Source organism: Lissotriton vulgaris, unplaced genomic scaffold, assembly GCF_964263255.1.
Source record: "Lissotriton vulgaris unplaced genomic scaffold, aLisVul1.2 SCAFFOLD_1083, whole genome shotgun sequence".
In the NCBI taxonomy this organism is placed as follows: domain Eukaryota; kingdom Metazoa; phylum Chordata; class Amphibia; order Caudata; family Salamandridae; genus Lissotriton; species Lissotriton vulgaris.
In genome coordinates, this window is record NW_028253160.1 from 151,524 (window position 1) to 174,580 (window position 23,057).

The window sequence follows — 23,057 nt, forward strand, 5'->3', positions numbered from 1 at the left end:
TTTTTTTTTGTGTTCGCCCGTGTTTCTGCCAGTTCGCGAGGGTTTTGTACACTTTCGCAAATTGCGAACTTACCTGTCGGGTCGCAAGTTTCGCGAACTTGTTGTTTCTACGTGTCCAGCCTGTTTGGGACACTCTTCTTCATCACTGCCACTCTCTGTCACCACTGCCACTCTCTGACTACTCATGCCACCCTCTGGCCCACCCATGCCACCCTCTGTTTCATCACCACACCCTCTGGTTGTCCAGTGTACATTATTTTCGGCAAAGCAAAGCACACCTTCCCTGCCTCAAGTGACCTGAATTAATTTGGGGCTGATTAATGTGTCACAGAATATTTTTTTAGCTGGCACCTGCTTCCTTAGTGCGCCCTGATTAGTGATCTTTTGCACTTGCTAAGTGCTTTCATTGTTGCAAAATTAGTTACAACACCTGCCCTGCCCCAACTGACAATAATGAATTAGGGGCTGATTAATGGATTTTAACTTCCAGCCTGGCTCCTGCTTGTCTCCCTTAGCTGTAATTCAGGACCTTTGTGGCATATGTGTAACTATTCTGAGGTTCAGAGCAGGGTCACATAATAGTTTCAACTGGCAACTGAACTCTGGAGGGGCCCCTCAGGAAGCACTACAGGAAATGGCTACTAATGATGAGCCTGAACTTTTGAACCTGGTAAGTAGTTACTTTCAGTTTTGCTAAGATCGTATTTCTGCAATTTTGCACTTATTCGCGGGGCGCGAACTCACGCGAACAGTGCGAGCAGTGCGAGCAAAATCCGCTGCTCGCGGATTTGCGGATTTTGCGGGAGATTCGCAAATCTCGCGGATTGCGGATTTCCCGAAAATCCGCAAAATCCGCGAGCGGAACGGATTTTCCGCCCACCCCTACTTGTGTGGAGTTTCCTTTGTGGTGGGCCTTGGGTGTTGTTGCTGGGGTGCGTGCGCAAATACTTAACTCATACCGCCTCCAAGTTTAGCCTTGCTGCTCGCGCCACGTTACCTAGAGGGTGAGCAGGGGTTATCTTGGCGTGTAACTACCTTGCCCTGACTTAGGAGTGGTGGTCTCTGACTGACTTTGGCGTGAGCCCTGGCCAGCCGGGGATCCCGTTTCTAACACCTGCGATTTGTTGCATGCCAGAGAGAATGCTGCAAATCCTGCACAATGCACCTTAACCTGAATGATACCATTGCTTTAGGACTTCATGCCAGCAACTGGGAAGTTGATACATGACAACAGCTGTTGGATGATCTCAACGCATGCATTATTTGGGAATACGGATCTGCACCTCAATAATAGGAACCATTTGTAGATGTACTACTTTCTCCACTTTAGTAATCATTGTGTTGAACGCTCAAGTCATCAACATCAAATATGCATTTAAAAAAAATAGGAATACTCCCATACCACCAACTTGGGAAGCCCTGTGGCTGTTGAAGCGAAACTGATTTATTTTGATGATAACCATTATGGTGATTCTAGTGCATATTTTTGTTTGCTGGACCCTAGACTCTGCTTGAAGTTTGAATTACACCACATGAACCCATTTATTTGTCTCAGTCCATGGTATTCCTACTGGGAAGAAATAACACCTTTTCAAAAAACATGCTGAAATAAATCCTAGCAAGCTCGGAGGCAAGACACATTTCCTGCATGCTGTTACCAGAGATTTCATTTTCTTTAAAGCTATGATGCAGGCTTGGGAGCACTCCCCCTTCAATGAGAGAGGTGGTGATAACGTCCCTATTAAAGCCCGGTAAATCTCCCCTTACATGTGACTCTTATAGGCCACTGTCGCTTATCAACTGTGATACAAAAATACTAGCTAAGGTGCTGGCCACGCGGTTAGCTCTGCTTATGGAAAAGATTATTCTTCCTGATCAATCCGGGTTAGTCCCTGGTAGGGCTACCACCCACAACTTACGTACATTGTTCTTGATGATACAGACTATTTCCCCAGAATATCCAGTTGCTGCTGTGTTTCTAGATACATCTAAAGAATTTGATTCTGTTGAATGTGGTACTTATTTAATGTCCTCGGGAGAATGGGATTTCCCAAATTGTTCATTTCCTGGGTACAGCTGTTATATCATCAGCCCTCGGCTAGGGTGTTGATAAACGGGCATCTGTCCTCGGCCCTCTCTATGACGCGCGGTACTCGACAGGGGTGCCCGCTTTCCCCACTCCTTTTGCCATTGAGTCATTGGCTTCTAGATTGCGCCAACTCCATCAGGACAGGGTGTTCCAGTGTTTCCAAAGACAGGTTCTCATATCGTTATATGCAGACGACGTCACATTATATATTAGAGACCCACAGCAGAATGTTAACCCCCTATTGCGAGAGTTTCTGGTGTTCGGTCACTTGTCTGGTGTGCATATAAACTGGGGAAAATCACAATTTTTTCCATGGACGTCCGCTGTAGCCAGATTTCAGTTAGACTTTCCTCTTGAGTGGTGTGGCTCTGATCTCCGTTACTTGGGAATACAGATATCTCGGGATAGAGAAGAAACAATTCAATTGAATTATGGCACAGCAATGACAAGGTTGGTCAATAATGTAACACTCTGGATATCTCTACCTCTGTCGATTGTAGGAAGAGCTTCCCTCATAAAAATGGTGGTTCTCCCTCAGTTTATTTACCTGTTTCTGAATGTCCCCTATTATCCTGGGAAGTATTTATGTAGAACCTTACGTGCTGAGTTGACAAAATCATACACTATAAATTTCTGCAGCGGATGTATTATACGCCTGCCAAGAAGTTCCGGTTTCAATTATCAGATAATGATCGCTGTGATAGATGTAGGAGGCTGGGGGCGGGATTTCTGCACCTAGCTTGGGAATGTCCGAGGGTATGGAACTATTGGATTCAGATACACACTGCTCTTGAACGCATGTTGGACATTGTTCTGGCAAGGGACCTGTTAGTTATGCTATTGGGATATACCGCACAGATACCTAAGCAGCATCGAAATTTCCTTGATCCTGCCCTTCTTCTAGCCAAGCCAAGGGTGGCCTGTTGGTGGGGTAGGGGACGGGCCCCAAAATTTAAAGAGTGGTTGCATGATGTTGTGTATTGCCAGGAGCAGACCTCTATACATGCAGAAACACAGCCATTGGCCTCTCGGCCAAGAGATATATGGGAGCCACTCCGTGCATAACTTGCTAGTAGAGGGGACGAAGAATCTGAGTCCAATGTGGAGAATGACTCATAAGTACTGGAGGATGCCTTTGGAGTATGTGATGGGTGAGGCTGTTGACTATCAATATCTACAATGGTTGCTTCCTAATGAACATGTCTGAGGAAAAATGCTTAAAGGAATTGCTAGATCTCTGATCCCTACATGTTTCTATGTCACCATATATGCTACTTGTTGCACTCTGTTTATAGATTTACTGTTATTATCCAGCAGCTTTCTGGCTAGGCCGGGACATTTTGATACACTCACAGAGGATATCGACTGATATGGACATTGATTTCTGCTCTAATTGATATTTTTAGGATTCTGCCGGAATAATAGGATGCGCTCAGTTGAACTGCTGAATGGTATTAACATTGATTAATACTGTAACTGACTTCTTTTGATTGTCCAGCTGTATGGCTTTGTTCTGCTGTATGTTGTTTGGAAAAGACAAAAAAAAAGCTACGATACAGGCTTGCCATATGCCTAGCGATTGCCTCCCTTGGAGACAAATGTAGGCCCCATATCTCCAAAAAACCTTATACTAGGCCAGGGCAGAATGCCCAAAAATCTCAGCTAAGGGGAGTTCCGCAAGCGTTGGAGTGCTTTAGGTCGTGGGCTTATTTTTAGCGCCATGTGTTTTTCCCGCGCTGGAAAATTAGCACCAACGGCACCATGTGCAGCGCAAGAGGGTGCTGCTTCTTTCTGCCAATCGAGTAGATTTTCTACACGAGCAGCAGGTTCCTCAACACAAACTGATGATTTCTCAACGCAAGCAGTCTCGACCACCAGAGCTGAGAAATCTCACTGGGAGGTGTTCTAGCATTGGATTTCCCTTGATCAAACACGCCAACTGTACGTTGGCAAGTAATGAAAACACTCAGCTCCGCAAAGTTTTTAGGAACTCCGCATGCTCCACAGAGTACAGAAACCTCTGCAAACTCAACGAACGGAGCAGAGTTCACCACCCAGGCCTACATTATACACACTTTCTGCAAGCCTCTTGGTGGGAAGTAAATGCACTAGTTGCTAACCACACGTTTAAACCCTCCGAATATGCTACAGAAGGTACAGTGCTTGGCCAATAACACTAACAAACATTTTCTTAGCTTCTACCTAGAATTCCAGGTATTCACGTGGACCACCCAGACCCCTAGTATTGCGCTGTCACAGTTACTACTTATTGTGCGATAAACCTATGTTTGTTGATTACAGAAGGCGTTGTCGTTCATTGCTGCTGTGAGACATGCACTTTGAACGATGATATAGGTTGAAGTGATTTTCTTTTGTGCCCTTATTCATGGACCATTACAGCGCTTGCAGCAAGCTCAAAAGGTCGTTGCAATTCATGTTAAAGAACTTGATAGGGACACCGTGCACTGCAAGTAGTAGGCTTACATTGTTTAAGAAGATAATTGAGAATATAAAATTACATTTTCCGTTCTCGAATTCTTAAAAATGAGCTGTTGGTCGGAAACAGGTTTCAGTGAGAGCACCGACACACCTCCAAAGGGCTTTGGCGAGCCCATAAACCACACACCCCAGAGTGGTAACATCCTGATCCATGTAACCTGCTGCACGCAAAAGTAGTCGCCGACAGGAACACTATTTCTGCGCTGCTCTTATTTCAACATTTAGAATTCCCTCCCTAATCCCCTGCTCATCTGCCATGCATCACATGGCTAGTAATGTATGATCTTGTTACCCATCAACCATTTCATTTTAGAGTTTTCTTAAAACTCACTTCGATTGGATACTATTAAACCAATGATTCAACACAATTGCTGAACAAACGTGAACTTTGTACCAGTGTCGATTTATGCTCAATAAACTGGGTCATTTGTTGCAAGCTGCCTGACTGTCTCACATCTCCAGGCCCACTCAACGCTCCCTTCTTCCACAATGTCGCACTCTCTTGGATAATGGAAGCTTGGTTGCAAGACTGAACTATTCTTTCTGTCCTCTGGCTAATTTTAGCTACAAGAGATGTCATCTTGAAAGAAGCAGCTCGAATATTTGCCAGGCAGACAGTACAATCTACAGATAAAGTATGATACCACTAATTAGTATTTAATATCCAGCACATTTTGTAATTCATCCCCTGCTTCCTCCGGGACCTGTACGCCCCTGTATACCCTAAAGGCTCATTAGCCACGCTTTATAAATCCTGATTGGTTGATTGCTATTCTTAACACCTCTAATGCCAGAGGGGTAGTCTCAAACATGTTGGGACTGGATTGCTCCATGATTTTAAAGATGCATTTCTGACATGTTTGGTGTCTTCATGTCATATTTGTTCTTGGGACCTCCTACAGACAGCGGACGCCATTGTTCTCATCCTACCTCAAAGATGACTTTGGCAAATCCGACTGCACAGCACAGTAGAGACGTTTTGGCATTCTACCTAGGGCTGTCTTTAGCAGACACAGCTTTTCCAGGTTTTTTTTCCATACACATTATATTACACTTCCATGGTACATTCTGGGCCGCAGCCCGGCATATACATAGTAAGGACAAAAATGATTTAGGTGTACCAAGCATGTATAACGTAATAGAGCAGAACATATATACATCTCAGCAAAAACAGTTTGGCGCAGACAGATCCAATACCCGTGCATCTTGGGAAGTTCAGCTAGGTAGGTGAGTAATACCACGTCCTGAAGAAGCCCGAAGTGTGGGTGAAACGCATTGGCTGTTTTGGGATAAAAATACATGTGTAGTGCCAAGAAATGAATAAAAGGAAATTAAGGACATGAAAAGAACGAATGCATCTTTCATCGTGATTTCGCTGTTTTGGGGATTGTCCCACAGATATTGTTTGAATATCTCCACTTATGTGCCTCTCTTACTTGTGCTTTCATAACTATACAACGTCCTAAAAGGTGAGATAGTTAAGTTATGTCGGTATGCCTGCCTCACACTGGTGAATTACAAATGCCACTAAAAATGATGGCCACATAAAAAGACAGACCCCTATATCTAACATTCTGGAGAAGATGTGTAGCGTCTTTGCATATGTATTCTGGGTTGGTGGCAAAGCATTGTCTTACTTGTGGGATGTTTTAATTTGTGGAACAATGTTAAGGGCAAAAGTCAAGTAATCTGTATAGCTTATTCAGAATGTGTATGGAACTAATGAACACAAACATGGATCTAATATAAAAACTGTATTTTTTATTATATATATATCTGTTATTTTTATTGTTTTCATGTTGAAGCAGATTCTGATTGTTATCTTCATTTTCTTTGATCTGGACATAATATTAGCAACACTGAAAAAGTCAAATGAATGAAGCAGGTATTGATGGTCTTTTTTGTGTTAGGTCTAGCTTGAAGACCCAGCTGCGGCCAGACCACATGTGATCAACAGAAAAGAGAGCTTTTAGAACCACTATCTGGAAAAGGGCTTTGGTTCTGCCCATGTGTAAATTTCATTGAGTACAGCATTCGATTCAGCTTTCAAAGAAAAAAGTTCTTGCATTGAACCTCTTGCCTCATGGGGAAGCTTACGCTCAATACAAAAGGACTACATTGGTTACTTTGGCAACTTAATGGCTAGATACCTTATCCATTTACCCTGAAAAGTCGCAACAAAAGCTATAAGGCACGGTTTTTAGTTTACCTTATGTGATCAATTGAAAAAGAGCTTTAAGAAGTACATCTGAGAAACAGACTTTGACTTCTCCCAAAAGTTAATTCCCTGGAGTACACATTCTGATTGTGCAAATCGTATGTGCTTCTGCTGAATTTGGCTACTCCAGCCTCCATATTCAAGCGAAGTATGGAGCAAGGGTACATTGCTAAGTAAATCAAAACCAACATTAATTTAGAGGTAATGGACGTATATCAGTATCAGAAGTCCAAGATTGTTAATATTGTCTGTAATTTAACTGAACTACAATTCCCATAATACCTTGGACATTCACTGGTGACTTTACAGTGGTGTGGGACACGCTGGCATTGTAAGAAAAGAAAGTGCAGCTGGGAGAGTGGACGAGACCCGCATTCCATCGGTGAACTGGGCTTCTTGCCCAGATTTCTAACATCCCTCCAATGGTACAGAGTGTTCTTTCCTCCATTCTTTCTCGCACCAGGTCTCCCTTTCGGAGCTCTTCCTAATCTCAAAAGGCATTTCACCCTTTACTTCACAGGTACCTTCACTCCTCCACTTTCACTCATTTCCTCCTCTAATGCCTACTCTCTCACTAACCACCACTCACCCTTCTCCTCTCCTTCCACTGGTACCCACCCACTCTACCCATTGCCTACTAACTTCCTGTTCTCTCACTTGTATCCACACTACATACCCTGTTACTCACAGTATCTTCCTCCACTCATTCCCTGCTCTTGTGCCTACTCTCGAATAGACTCTGACTCCTCTTCCTCCATTCGTACCAATGCTGTCTTCCTCCTACCATGCACCCTTCCCTGCTTCCTCACCCATTCACTCATTATCCAACCATGGCCCATTTCCTACAACCCTCCCATTCACTCACTTACTCATAACTCCTCTTTATCTCCCTCCGCTTCTATCTAAACCTTTTTCCCTGAATCATCCCTGCCCACTCCCTCACGTCTCAGCTAAAATGCCACTCACTAATGCTGGGACTCATATTTTTTTTTTGAGACAGTTTTATAAAGAGCAATCATGACCCAAAGTTATCAGAGCGCTATATAGGGCAATCCCCACAACCCGTAACATATAGAATACCATAAAAATATACCAGAATAATTACAAGAGAGGGTTTGTGGTCCAAGATAGCCTTCCCAGCATTGTGCTAGTAAGTCCAGTAATATCTAGGTGAGCAAAATTACTCTACTGTAAGGGTCTCAGAGTTGAACTAGATTAACACCCATGTTCTAACCTTGTGTTATGTTAAGAATCAGTCCAGACAAATCTGTTTAAACTTTTCTTGAAACTGTTCGTCCATAGGTTAGACTGAACCTCTGGTGCTAGAGTTCCATATTTTCTGCGCTGATCTAGAGAAAGTGGGACGTAGGTATTTTTTTTTTAATCTCTGTGGTTTCAGCAGAAGGGAGTTGGTACTTCATAGGTATCAGCCACTCCCTCAGATCTTTAGCTTGTTTTTGAGGTACTTCGGTGTATAATGGTGCAGGGCATATTGTGTCAAGTATGCTAACTTCAGTTGGATTCTTGCTTCAACTGGCAGCCTGCTGAGAGACTTAAGAACAGGTGAATTGTGGACGAAGCGTCTAGTTCCCGTTATTAGTCTCGCTGTGACATTAAAGAAAAATGTTATTTATTTATAAAGCCATCAAAATATATAAATAAGTACATTTTTTGTTTTGTTTTATATAGCGCAAACTTGACCCAAAGGAATCAGAGCGCTTTACATGAGCAACAGTTATGTTGCAGAATGACACATTCATTTTTTGCTAGGCACATGGAGATTAAGTAATTTCCCCAGAATCACAGGATGTTGTGCGTCCTTATCGAGACCTGGACCCAGTTCCCAAGCTTCAAGGTCGAGCGCTCTAGCTGTAAGGCCACATCCTATCCTCGCTCCATTGAGGGATGCCTTGAGTGGCACCATGCTTGTTTTCAGTAAACCTGTTAGGGTTTGACACTCGTATTCCAATCTGCATGTTACAAGGGCTTGGACTGCATTCTTGAAGTCTGGTGGTAGGATGAAGGTATTTACCTGCTTGATGAGGTTAAATTGGAGAAGCGCACTGTGTGTGGCAGCGCTGATGTTCGCTTGCATGTTGAGATTTTTATCCAGGGTTATCCCAAGGGATTTCATTTCTTCTATGGTTACAAGGCGTATTTGAAGTGACCAGTTGCTTCAGACACTCATATCCGGTGGGAGGTATGGGATGTGGAGAAGAGGAGAAATTCAGTTTTCGTGGTGTTTAGAGTGAGATGGTTTTGAGATAGCCAGGTCTGCGTTTTCATAATAGTGTCATTAAGTTGAGTAATATCTTTCATGCGGGAAATCTTCAGGTGCAACTGTAATCTACGTACATGTGTACATTCTCTTTCTTTAGTCCTTTCCCCACCATACCACAATCCCTGGTCTTCTTCAAATGCCTGCCTTCTTCCATTACTTCACCCACCATGCTCCCTTGACCCTCATTGATTGCACCTTCTCTCCTCCACTTACTCTTTATGTTCCCTCCCTGTCTCCCACATCCTCTCTTCGAGTTGCTTACCTACTTCCGACCAGGCAGCGGTACATTGCTTCCTTTTCTGTCACAGCTAATGTTCCAAAGGGAAAACAGTGACAGAGGCAGCTAAAAATACTCACAGCTCCTGTGGGCTGTGCGGCGGGAGCGGAGTCCCGATGCGTACAGATAACGCTTGTCTTAGAATCCAAACGAGGTGGCCAAGCCAGCAATTGAGCAAGAGTCGAGCCAATCACACAATTTGGTCAAGCGTGGTAGCTGGAATTGATCACAGAAAGGGAAACCTGGAATTGATTATAGGTTTTCTGGTTTCAAATTGTGAAATTATCTTCCATTTTATTTTAAAGGCAATGCTTTGTGTTTATTTCTTTGAGGAGCTAAATAAGTTCACTGTGGCCCACAAATACATACATGTCAAGTTAAATCCAGTTGACACAAGAACATTTCATGAAAAATTAACAAAGTAAATGGAAATGCACGACTTTGTTAATACATAACATGCTTGGTGTGCGCACACATACACACACCGGCATACACTACATGGATCATGTACACAACCCATGACAGTGAGAGCAGCTACACAGGGCAGGATACATACATTAATGGAAACCCTGGAGTGACTTTCTGTTGAACATATGCAAGGGTCGCTTGGGGACTTCAAGGAGTGCTTGGGGCACCAGCAGCCCTCATGGTGTGACTTTCAGGGTTACCTGAAGACCACAGACACCTAAATATTAGAGGCTCATAGACCCACCCAATGCCTGCACTCTGGAGTCATCAGTGCACACAACTACCACACAAACTGTGCACATACTCACCAGGCGGGATATAAGCACAGACGTACAATCACACTACATGTGCACTCATTAAATTTCACCAAGAAAGTGCACACACCTCAGAAGGTGTAATCACACGCCACCTATTTTAAGAAAGGTCCAACACCTAATTGAGGGCAATTACACATATTAGCAAAACAAAAGACCGGTGGGTTGAATCATCCAACAGAATTGCGTGTCTTTACATCCACATAAGTGAGGTGCAGAGGCTAGCTGTAGAAAAACTTTGATAGAGAGTTTCCACAGCAGGACTTTTGCATTTATACTACCTCCTGGGGTTGGGGATAGCACTTCTGATTGGCTGTTCGTGAAGTCCCTGTAAAGTGCTGTATACATGTTCTGCGAGGGACTATTCGAATATTTATTAATTTTATTGTTTATAGTAATTTTTAGCTCATTCATACCCTCTGCAACTATGATCTGATCATTGGCACCACTCTTCCTCGGCCAGCCTACATCTCGGCCCAATCCTAGAGCAAACAGTTTCTTGTTGGCCAGCAACAGAGAAGCAAAAAGACTGGATGTGTGAACAAGATGGCTGCATGCCGACTAGAGTCTCCCTTTGTGCCTACAAAGGTTGCTTATTTTATGTTGACTGCACTCCTGTCTCCGCTGAATGAGGAAAAGGGACTCTGCATCAGGGCACTAGACTGTGATTGCACTGACCTAGCACAGGCACCAGATGGACAGTGCAGTCATGGAGGGATCATAAAATGCCGGTCTGCACTGCCTTTTGCACGTGGCCTGCCCTCTGGCACTGTCTTGGCAAAGCAGTCTCCTGCTGCTCTGTGCCAGAAAAGCAGACAGACTAGTGATCCACCTAAGCCTTCGACCCATTATTTGTGGGTTAGCTAGTCTGTCAGCGCCATTTCTGTGATTACTGTCTTTGCCTGTGGTTGTTACATTTTAAAATGGTAGTTTTAACCTGCCTGTGATTGCATACTTTATCACCTGCTTTGTGTTTTAAACTTGGTTTTCCCTGGCCATGATTGCTTCAATTTAACGTGTTGAATTGTCGGATTTGCAGTCCAAACTCTGTAGTTTATCCCTCTCATTCCTGGTGACAATTCAGTTTTCCCTCCAAATTTCTCCTTTTCTCTGTGCTAAGACCTGTATGTTAAAACAGTGCACCCCCAGCCACCATTTTTTGTTCACAAGCCAGTCCCCATGCCCCCCCCGCCCCCCCCCCCCCCCCCAGCAACAGGGATATTCTACATCAAAGAGTGCTTCTGTGAGCTGTTTAAACTGTGCTTACTAGGGACTATGCACTTCGTTTTTTGGCCAGGAGAGGGAGTAAAGTTTTATTCAAACAGTATTGTTAGATTTCAAGTTAGTGAGGCCTTTATCTGCAGAAGTCCAACGTGTGGATTGAGCCTGTCTGTCTCCTAGGAGATTCTGAACAGGAGAAGCAGCTTCCAACTCCCTGGCCAGCAAACCTTGTCTGAGGTCGCTGGGATGGTCTGCTAGTGGTTGGTACATATATACACTGATTGGGGGTTGTATCTGATGTTTCTATTGGATTAGGGTTAGTGTCCTCATTGGTTGGGTATTTGAGTTTTCGCTTGGTTTCTGGGTCTGTGATTCAATCAATGTTGGGTTGGGACTAGGGCTAGGATTTCTATTGGAAGTAGGGACTAGGGTTTCCTGTGTTATTGGTTGTTGGGACTAGGGTGGGACTAGGGCTATGGTTAGACCTTTAATTGGAAGTAGTGATTAGGGCTTCTGGTGTGATTGGTTGCTGGAATAGTTGTGGGTCTAAGAGTACGATTAGGCTTTCTATTGGAAGTAGGGACTAGGGCTTCCTGTGCCATTGGATGCTTGGATTTGGGTTGGGACTACTGGTAGGGCTAGGGCCTCTATTGGACGTAGAGATCAGGGTTTTTGAACTGATTGGGTGCTTGGACTAGGGCTAAGATTGGCTGTAATGTCCTGGTCTCCTATTGGTTATAGATTTTAGGGCTAGTGTTGTGATTGGATAGTGTTAGGGCTAGGGTTCCCATTGTCTGAAGGGGTCACCTGATTACTAGGGCTATAAAAGGCCAGGGTTAGGGCGTCTCAGCCCGGGCGTTGAGGCTAAGGGAGGAGAGGACAAGGGCAGTTGCCTGTTTGAGCCTGTTAAGGGCAGAGAGGACAAGGGCAGTTGCCTGTTTGAGCCTGTTAAGGGCGGAGAGGACAAGGGCATTTGCCTGTTTGAGCCTGTTATGGGCGGAGAGGACAAGGGCAGCTGCCTGTTTGAGCCTGTTAAGGGTGGAGAGGACAAGGCAGTTGCCTGTTTGAGCCTGTTAAGGGCGGAGAGGACAAGGGCAGTTGCCTGTTTGAGCCTGTTAAGGGCGGAGAGGACAAGGGCAGTTGCCTGTTTGAGCCTGTTCGAGACTGGTCGGGACCAGGGCCAGAAATGCTGCCCATTAACCCATTTAGCAATACTGTTAGAAATAGGATTTACGGTTGGCTAAGGCTTGCGCCAAAGCCAGGCAGAAACCACCACTCTAGTCAGGGCAAGGGAGTTACACGCCAAAGATAACCCCTGCTCACCCTCTAGGTAACGTGACGCGAGCAGCCAGGCTAATCTTGGAGGCAATGTAGGTTAAGTGTTTGCGCGCACACCCAGCAACAACACCCAAGGCCCACCACAAAGGAAACTCCACACAAGGTTATATATAAAAATAGCCTTTGTATTATACCAAACACATTAGATAAGAAACACACACTTTACAATGTGCCGGAGGCACGGGCAGAATTTACAGGGGATTATGTACATATAGGACAGGGCCACATGGACCACTGTCAGGAATAAGCACTTTTTAGGAATAATACTTGTAGCACAAAATAGAAAATAGAGCACACCACCAGTAATCACTGGTAAGAGGCAAGTACCACCTACGCAACCCTAACCACCTTAGGAAAATATCACGCAGGGAACCAGGGCCTCACTAGTATACCTATACTAGTAAAAACAACCACCTAAGCATCACATACATTCAGAGGTATAAAACATTACAAATGATGCAGCAATCACATTAGGCCGGTAAATCACAATTGCGCAAAAACCACATAGGGCGTGAACATGTACCCCACGCAAGGGCACAACAACAGGACTGTCCCCCAGGCCAACTGGCCTCTCTGGGGCTGAAACGCCCTGTGCCCAAAATGTTAGGGCCGGCTGCGCAGGCAGCCAAAGGACCAGCCTAAACGTGGCAGCTGCCCACTAAGTGCTGGGCAGCTGTAGTTGGGAGCCTAGCACCAGCGTGCCTCCTGGCTCTCTGCGGGGCTCTTAAACAAACAATGGAGCCCAACGACAGGTGGGAGCCTCGTGGGCTCAAGAAACAACTGGGCCCTTAGGAGCCTCGTGGCTTCTGAATACAAAACTGTGGCCTTGGAGCCTTGTGGGCTTGAAAAGAGATGCTGCCTATACTGGGGGGAGCGGCCCGCTGCCAGCCGGGGCCGCTCTACCACCCTAAATGCCCCTTTATCGTCGGAGTCCCTCTTGGGGGACTCAAAATCAAATAAATGTCCCCAAGAGCCTCGCAGGCTCTAAACCAATTGCTCCGGGGTCGTGGGAGCCCCTCGGGCTCTAAATAAACAAAATGTGCCCTGAGCCTCTCGTGGGCTCTTAAGAAATGCTGGCGCCTTCGGTGGAGTCCCCCTCTGGGGACTCGAAAGACACAACTGCCCCCGGAGCCCTTGTGGCTCGAAAGAAGATGGCCCCCTTGTCGGAGTCCCTCTCGGGGGGGGGGCTTGAAATCAATACAACGACCTCCTGGACAAAGATTGCGCTACTCGGGGGCGGACACCGGCAATGTGTCCCGACGCCCCCCTCTCCTCACAGGGACAACCCGAGCCCTCACCTTAACGGGCTCCGGGTTCTGCTTCCAGAAAGGCGGCGGGGCTCCCTCACTCCGGGGAGAGCCTCGCGGGCGGAGCCAGCGTCACTTCCTGCCTTCCCCCGGCCTTTGTCGACGTCCTCCGATCTGGGGGAAGCCCAAGCGGCCCGACCAATGGTTGCGGGGCTTGGCGATGACGCAACGGTACTGGGGCCAATCACAGCGTGGCCCTGGGCTGCAGCTTCTCGGCGACGCTTCCTCGGGCACCACAGCTCTGGCGGGGTGGGCATCAGTTAGAGATCCCAAACGAAGGGGCCAACACGCGGGGTAGGCTCCCGAGAGAACCGCACAATTACGGGGATCAACTGCAGGGTGGGCATCTGCTTCTTTAACGGGCAGAGGTCCGTGACACAGCGCTCCCCTAGGGTACAAATCGCTTGACGTAAATTAAAGCACAAGCTCTCCCAGGCGCTTTAGAGGCAAGGTCCCAGATCCCACAATAAAGCGCTCCCCTCGCAGGGAAGCTCCAGCGCTCCTCTAGGCGCTCGTAGGCCAAAGAAAACTCCAGGAAGGCCTTCAATTCAGCAAAAGTTCATTTTAGCAGGCAGGGGGGGGGGCAAGGCTGGCCCAGGGGCCAGCTCACTGGGCCCTCCAGGCAGGATGGCAGTCCTAGTGGCGGTCCTCCTGGTGCCCAGCAGCAGCAGGCCCCCCTCCAGTAGGGATCAGGAACAGAGAACACTTTACCTGGGGTCACAGCCCCTTCTTATACACAGGATTCCTTTGCCCTTAGGTGCAGGGTGAAGGTAAAACCAAATGCAACTGGTTTTGGAGCATTTTGTTGTGCTCAGCCACCCTTTCCATTCACAGGCTAGGGACATTGGACGCACCACAGGGGGCGGAGCCAGCATTGTGTGGGGAAAGCCCAGCCCTATTCAGGTCCCAGGTGCACTCCTCCACAGCTATCAACATGCAGATCCCTCATTCACCACTGGGGCAGACCCATCCTGACTTCTGGAGCCTGGCACACCAGCCAGCTCCAGCCAATCACAAGCCAGCCAGTCATTTCACCTAAATTACACAGACATGCCAACTTCTAGAAGTGGCACTTCCACACTAGGTACATTAACGCCACACACATCATCGCGCAGCATTTAATCACACAAGTCCGCACATACCAAACTCGCACATGCACTCCCCACGCATCAGGAACTACCAGGGACACATACATTACCCATGCATTCCTATGGGAGGGCAGGCCAACCTCACTACACTCACGCACTTTACCCTGGGACACAGTGGTAAAGTGCGCAGAAGCCAAAAATCACTAACACTGGGTCACCATCAAAAGCAAAAAGTTTAGGGGTGAACCTGCCAGAAGGGCCAAGTCCAACAAATACCCAGCCCACACCATCCACATCCACAAACGTATGGATCTATATATTTATCACTTTCTTCTAATTTAGCATTTCCAATGCACTACCCTATTCCTCAGCCTATACTTCGCTCAATATATCTTCTAGCCCAACCTTCTGACTCATCTCAAACATCTTTCTACTACTCTTTCCAATGCACTATCCTATCTCTCATCCTATACATCTATCAATATATCCTCTACATCCACTCTCATTTATCCCAAACCCCATACCACTACTATGATCCCCAGAATAAGCCTTTCTAGACTCTCTCCTACTCTACCCCTCCTTGCATCATCTAACACCTCTTTTACTATACCGATCCCCTAAAACAAACCTTTCTAAACTCTTCCCTCTGACTCCTCCCCTCCAAAACTCCTTTTTACTCATCCAAAAGCCTCCTCCTACTTCTAAAAAAAAATAAAAAAAAAAACATCTTTCACTCTTTTATCCCTCCACTATCCCTTTCAATCAAAATGAACATGTTCACTTCTCAAATTCCAATATTCAACTATACTAATTCACCACTAATCCTTTATAGGGACTGGAGTGGCGTGCTACTCGCTAGAAAAGCGCTTCAACACCCATCAGGGGTAACAAGTGCTATATGAATGCAAACCTTTCTTCCCCTTTTATCCCTCCGCAATCCTTCTCACTCCAAATAACTGACTAATATCCACCACTGAAATTACTTCATATTTCACCATATTAATTCACCATTAATCCTTTATGGGCTTCCTGAATAGCGTGCGTCAACACCCCATCAGGGGTAACAAGCGCTATATAAATACAAACCTTCTTTCTCCTCTATCCTTCTTCTATCATTCCAAATAACTGACTAACCTATCCACCACTTAAAATGTACTTGCATGTTTCACTATACTAATGCAACACTAATCCTCTATGGGTCCCGGAGTAGCGTGCTACTCACCGAAAAAGCGCTTTGACGCCTCGTCAGGGGTAGTAAACTCTATCTAAATGCAATTACAATACAATACAATTCAGGCATACAATGCTGATTGGTGCTTTTATCTGCTGCATTACGTGGGACCGGTATTCGGAGTGAGGTAGCAATAGGCTGTGATCGCAACAGTCTGGCAGCAGCTCTAAAAGGGTGATGTAGCCAGAAAGGGAGCCCAAAATGCCAGTTTTCACTGTACAGTAAGTTGCATATGCTGCACAAAGGCAAAGGCTTGTGCATTAGAACTGAGTATCAAATCTAAACGTTTAAATTACTTGCTGAATCAACCTGCACTGGATTAAAAAGTAATTAAACAAACTGATAATTTGCAAACTCTAGGGCTAGGCAATGAAGGGAGCCCCTTGATAGATGGGGACCCAGGACCAGAGCTCTCTTTGCTCATGCCTTAAAAAGTCTCTGTACAGCAACCTTAGGAAGGCGCATCTTGTTTTGGGCTTCAGGATCCAAGAAGTCCATGTGCTGAGCCAGAGATGTGTCTCGAGCCTTCAGTGACTTACCACCGAACAGGACAGGGCGGGGTGGGGGTTTAGCGAAGGTTAGTCTCCGGATGGGAGATAAGTGGTAGGAGAGCAGGAAAACTATAGCATGTTAGATTAAAGCAGAGGTGGAGGGGATGTCACAAAGACAAAAGGGAAAGGGACACCAATAGAAAGTAAGAGGGATGCAGGAGTGTAGAAAACTGAATGTCGGATAAAGAGATTGTAGGGAAACACCAAGCGAATCTTTGGCAGGGCCGTTTGGTATCGCCTATGTAAGAGATATTGGCTTTGCCAATGTGTTTTATCCATGTTGTACACCAGCGTGGCTGCTGTTCAGCATGGCTAAAAGTTAGTGGTTGGAGTGGAATGTCACAGGGCTGATGGGCGTAGAGTGGAGTGGCACAGAGTGTGGGGAGGCGTGGAGTGGTGTAAAGTGTCGTAGAGTGTCGTAGAGTGGAGTGCTGTAAAGTGACGTGGCAAGAAGTGTAGTACAGTAGAGTTGCATAGAATGGGATAATGTGTCTTACAGTGGGGTAGATTGTCATAGTGTGGAGTGGGACAGAGTAGAGGGTCATAGAGTGGCGTGGCAGAGTGAAGCAGAGTGTTGTAGAGTGGAGTGGCATACAGTGGAATGGAGTGGCATAGAGGGGTTTGAGTGGAGTTGATTGTCAGAGTGAAGTAGTGTAGAGTGGAGTGGAAGAATGAAGTATAGTCTTGATAAGTAGAGTGAAGTAGAGTATTGCAGAGTGGAGTGGTATGTTGTAGAGTGAAGTAGTATGTTGTAGACTAAAGTGGAGTTACGTAGAGTGGAATAGAGAATCGTAGAGTGGCGCAGAGTGAAGTAGAGTAGCTTGAGTAGAGTGGCATAGAGTATCCTGAAGGGGCATACAGAGGAGCGGCGTAGATTGTTGTGTAGGGTCATAGAGCACCAGGTTGCAAAATGGAGGGTCATAGAGTGCAACAGAGTAGGTTAGATTGTGCAGAGTGGAGCGGCAGAGAGTGCAGTGGGATAGCGAGTGGTAGTGGCAAACAGCACAGTGGCAGACAGCGCAGTGGAGTGTCGTGTCATAAAGAGTCCTAGAGTGGAGTGTCGTGGAGGGTCGTAGAGTGGCATAGACTGGAGTGGAGTGGCGTGGCGTAGAATTTGGTGCCGTAAAGTGGCATGTCATGAAGTGATGTGGAGTGGATTGTCGTAGAGTGGAGGGGCACTATGTGTAACAGAGTGGTGTAGAGTGGAGTGGTGTAGTGTACATTATGCATGGTGAGGTCGTGCACTACAGACAACACATTTTCAATTAAAATGACCATTACATTTGCTTAAACATACAGCTTTACTGATAAAACTATACAGCGCACCAACGATAATTAGTGGAAATGGCCTTACCTAGTGTATTGATTAGTTTTGATCAAATTAAAACATTTGTTTCCACCAGACTTCACAATTACCAAAATACATTTCCACAGTTCTTTTACAAATATTTACATTTTGTTGTGTGCTAGAAAAAAGCCTTTATTTTCACAATCCCAGTTGTCACATAAATCCTCTTGCTTTGAAGACAGAGGAAGAAAAGTAAACAACATGCTCCCTTGGAAAACAGTTGACCTCTGTCTTTGAATACACACCAAATGTGACAAGATAAGAATACAATTTAACCGGTTGACCGCAGCGCGAATTCCGCCGCTGTGCGGGCGAAATAATGAGTGGGCGGGGTTCGGACGGCCCCCGGCTGTCCTCCGCCCACGCCCACTGTGACGTCGGACGGCCAGGGGCCGTCCAACGCATGGAAAGGGTTAAAGGCCTGTTTACAGAAAACAAGCACTTGTGGGAGAATACTAGGACCCATGGTAAACAGCCTATGCTCCACAAGAGGGACAAAGACATGCTGAAAAGCTTACAAAATCAAGCCAGCAAATAGAAAGCAAGCAAATGTGACTTACAAAAAACAAAGCCAATGGTAAGCAAAGGGCGGAATGCATTCTCTGGGAAGCTTTCAGAATGTCCTCAAGAAGTGTTTAGCAAACCATACAGCTACACTGTCTGATAGGCTTCAACCTAAAAAGGGAAAATTATATTTGGGGGAAATTGTCAGGGGATGAAATATGGAACTGCCAAACAAGAAGAGACGGGGAAACTGTAGTGACTAAGATGGGGTTATGCTGGGGCACTTGGAATTTTGAGAGAGTGTTCTCTCTCTGAAGAATGTTGGGGTATGAATTCAGTGAGGTGGAGCGGTTCCTTGCTGGCTGGTGGGCACAAGATGTTTTGTTTGCTCTGCTTAGCATAAAATAAACTGCTTACCAGCTCATAGTAATTGGAGTTTTGCTATCGTGATCTCCGTTCCAAACATCAGAATTTGCTGGTGAGCACAAAATTCAAACGCAAACGACATGGTGGGTGTCGCTTTGGACATTTGAAAGGGTAGAGAGGCCTTCAAGGGATATAATTCAGGAAAGAAATCAGTTGTTCAATATACTTTTAGGATAAAGTTAATTAACCTAATGTATGAATCATATAGTTAAATACACAAAATCAATTTATAAAACACATAAAAACATGTAAACATATAAACAACAAAACACAAAGGTGTATCAAAAAAGAATTTTATCAAAAAAGTTCATTGAGTCAGCAATAAATCAAAGAAGCAGGTAAGGAGATGCTGGTATGAATAGCCTGATAGCAAATGATCAATAATACAGCAAAACCTAGAAAAAACATCTATCTCAGAAAACAAAGTGAATCAAACACTGTAGAGATAAGATGAAGGTCGACGTTTCGGTCTCTCTACAACAAAATTATCGAGACCATCCTCAGGACTGTTGTCATTAAAACACTGCTGTGAGCTGTGCTGTAATCCAAATGGAATGAGATACCACAATGTTGGTCTCAAGGCGAAGTTTAGCGTTGGAAACCGGGCGGGTGCCTATGAAAAGAACACAACCGTCCCACAGGTGAAAGCGCCAAGAATACACTGGTCGATCGATTCTGGATGGCAAATGGCTCAAAATGAAGGACGCTTAAAAATCTCTGTGATATGGAACTCGGCTTTTCCCCGTGTTTCCAGTCAAATTAACTTTGACCCGGCTCCGTATCTCAGCAATCATAGAAACGAAGTTGTCAAGCGCCCAGTGGCCACAAGTTGGATAACTGCATCAGCTCATAAGATTCCATGTCCATGGATACAGATATTGTATGTTAAAAGGATCTTTGGTCCCCAAGTTCCATATCACAGAGATTTTTAAGCGTCCTTCATTTTGAGCCATTTGCCATCCAGAATCGATCGACCAGTGTATTCTTGGCGCTTTCACCTGTGGGACGGTTGTGTTCTTTTCATAGGCACCCGCCCGGTTTCCAACGCTAAACTTCGCCTTGAGACCAACATTGTGGTATCTCATTCCATTTGGATTACAGCACAGCTCACAGCAGTGTTTTAATGACAACAGTCCTGAGGATGGTCTCGATAATTTTGTTGTAGAGAGACCGAAACGTCGACCTTCATCTTATCTCTACAGTGTTTGATTCACTTTGTTTTCTGAGATAGATGTTTTTTCTAGGTTTTGCTGTATTATTGATCATTTGCTATCAGGCTATTCATACCAGCATCTCCTTACCTGCTTCTTTGATTTATTGCTGACTCAATGAACTTTTTTGATAAAATTCTTTTTTGATACACCTTTGTGTTTTGTTGTTTATATGTTTACATGTTTTTATGTGTTTTATAAATTGATTTTGTGTATTTAACTATATGATTCATACATTAGGTTAATTAACTTTATCCTAAAAGTATATTGAACAACTGATTTCTTTCCTGAATTATATCCCTTGAAGGCCTCTCTACCCTTTCATTTAACTACCCAAGCCCTCAAGGGTCTAACTGGGTTGCTCACTCTCTTTGAATCAAGCTTTGGACATTTGGCACCACAACTATGGAACTCACTCCCATAGGAAATCCGTTCTTGCCCCGATCTACTTCGGCACAGAAAGCAACTTAAGACATGGCTGTTCATACAGGCACATGAGTAACCATCCCTTCAGAAGTCACGTCAGAACAGTTAACTCACAATTGCTCAAAACAGCGCCATGAAACCTTAGTCTAAGTGCGCTTTATAAATTGGTTATAACATAACATAACATAACATAACATTGTCATTTAGATAAATCGCCACACCTTTTTGGTGACAAGTCGACTACCAGTCACCCTGCTGTATTGTCACAACATTTGGGAAAAGAAGAGTTTGCTGAAGGCCATGCTCCCCCGTGTCTCAGACAGACCAAAACACACTGTTTGGTTATAGTAAAAAAACACTAATTTAATGTTTGTGGGGTGTGGAAATATTTTGAGCTTACTTGCGGGAAAGGAAATTCACAATGTTGACTGACCACAAACCTCTTGTATTTATCTGTTTTGGTGAAAATGTAAACAGTCACACACCTCGAACTGCACACGTGTTTCTGTAGCTGCTTCAATACCACTTTGATATTCACCACATTCCTGGAGACATTAACTCCAGGGCAGATTATTTGTTGCAAATTCCTCTTCAAGAGGATGGAAACGTTGAGGACCGTCAGACTGAGTTGTCTTGCTACAGCTGTGAATGTTGAGAAATCCATTGCGATTACTGAGAATGAATGGCGAGCTGCTGTTGAAAACAATGTGGCGCTCAAACAAAATATTAATTTTGTTTAAAACTGTTGGCATAGGGAGTAGAATCTTCAGGCTTATTTTAAACCATCTGTCACAGTTTCAAATGAGCTGTGTGTAGAAGATGAGTTACGGATGGGTGCAGAAATGGTAGTTTCACTCACGCTCATGAGTGATGCATGGGTTGTACCATAACTAAGCAGAGTTCGCTCTGCCTTTTGGTGGCCAGGCACGGATAAAGATGTAGAAGAGTTAGTGAAGGCTTGTGCGGTGTGTCCTGGATGTGAGAAAAACTCAGTGCGCACACTTCTCTCCTTCTACCCATTGTTCATTATCTAGCCCTTGGTTAGAGGTAAGGATTGATCTGTTGGGTCCTCTCAAGTTATTGTCCTCCTGCCATCATTATGCTGTTGTTTTAGTGGAATGCTGCTCAAAATGGCCAGAGGGTACGTTTCTGTCAGATCTCACCACCGCAGAAGTAATTGATTTTCTTAAAGATATTTTATCCAAAGAGGGTTTTCCAGAATTCTTGGAATTCGAAAACGTGAGACGGTTTGCGAGAAGAAAAATGCAGCTTTTTCAAATACAGTGGGAGTCAAACATTTGAAAGGTTTTGCTATATCACGCTCAGGCTAATGATTTAATTGACCGAATAAACCGTGTGGTAGGAGAGTGTATTCAATGGGCTATTGAGAACCAATGTGGTGTACTAAGAGCAGTCTGAACACACATTTTGTTTTATAGGAGTACACCACACTCCATGGCAGGTGTTTCACCCTATCAGATCAAAAGGGCAATGAAGGCAGTGTCAAAGGCGAATCCAGCATGGATGAAGAAGTGGTTGCATGATGGTGGTGAAGTTCCTGTACTGGATCATCTTGTAGGGACAAATGTCAAAACTGCTCAAGTCAAACAGAAACAGGGGTTGGATTGGGAGAAAGGCACCAAGGTTGCACATCTCCAAGTGGGGGGAGTGTCATACACATCAGAAAAGATAATCATGCCATTAAGGGAAGTCCCAAGTCTGGTGATCCTTTTGTTGTTGACAAAGTGGGAGCACTGTTGAAGTTAGTGGTCGGTCGTCACTTTTGGAATGTTGGGCGAGTTGTTATTCGGGTGAAATCCTGGTTGGGTCTGGTGGCTCAGTGGACTAATGCGTCCACTGCAGGGGCCTGTGTTCGACCTCATGGTCACAGGTTCAAATCCCAGCGGGTCCACTCCGCCTTTCATACATCTGAGGTTGATAAAATTAGTACCATTGAGTTGGGTAACAATTAACATCTGTATTCATCGCCAAGATGCCCACAGGTGAGCGTGCGCTTTACAAATACACATGTAATGTAATGTTATGTTGGACAAGATGGAAAGGGAACTCTTTCTGATACCCATATGACGACGGACAATGATCCTGTTTGCAGGAGTGTACAGACACCGAATATTTCTATTTGTTTCAGATAATTAACTTCATCATAGTTGTTTGCTTTTGCAACCTTCGTTTTCACTTCATTTACCTTATTAGGCTGAGTTTTTTTTGTCCTTGTGTGTTTTCATTTTAAAGAAGTGCC

General features: G+C 45.0%; 1 protein-coding gene across 1 annotated transcript in view; it reads right to left on the bottom strand.

Annotated features, from left to right (window-relative positions):
• Positions 1-23,057, bottom strand: part of C2CD2L (C2CD2 like) — a 151,914-nt gene that overhangs the window by 115,995 nt on the left and 12,862 nt on the right. The gene's annotated exons all lie outside the window — the stretch shown is intronic.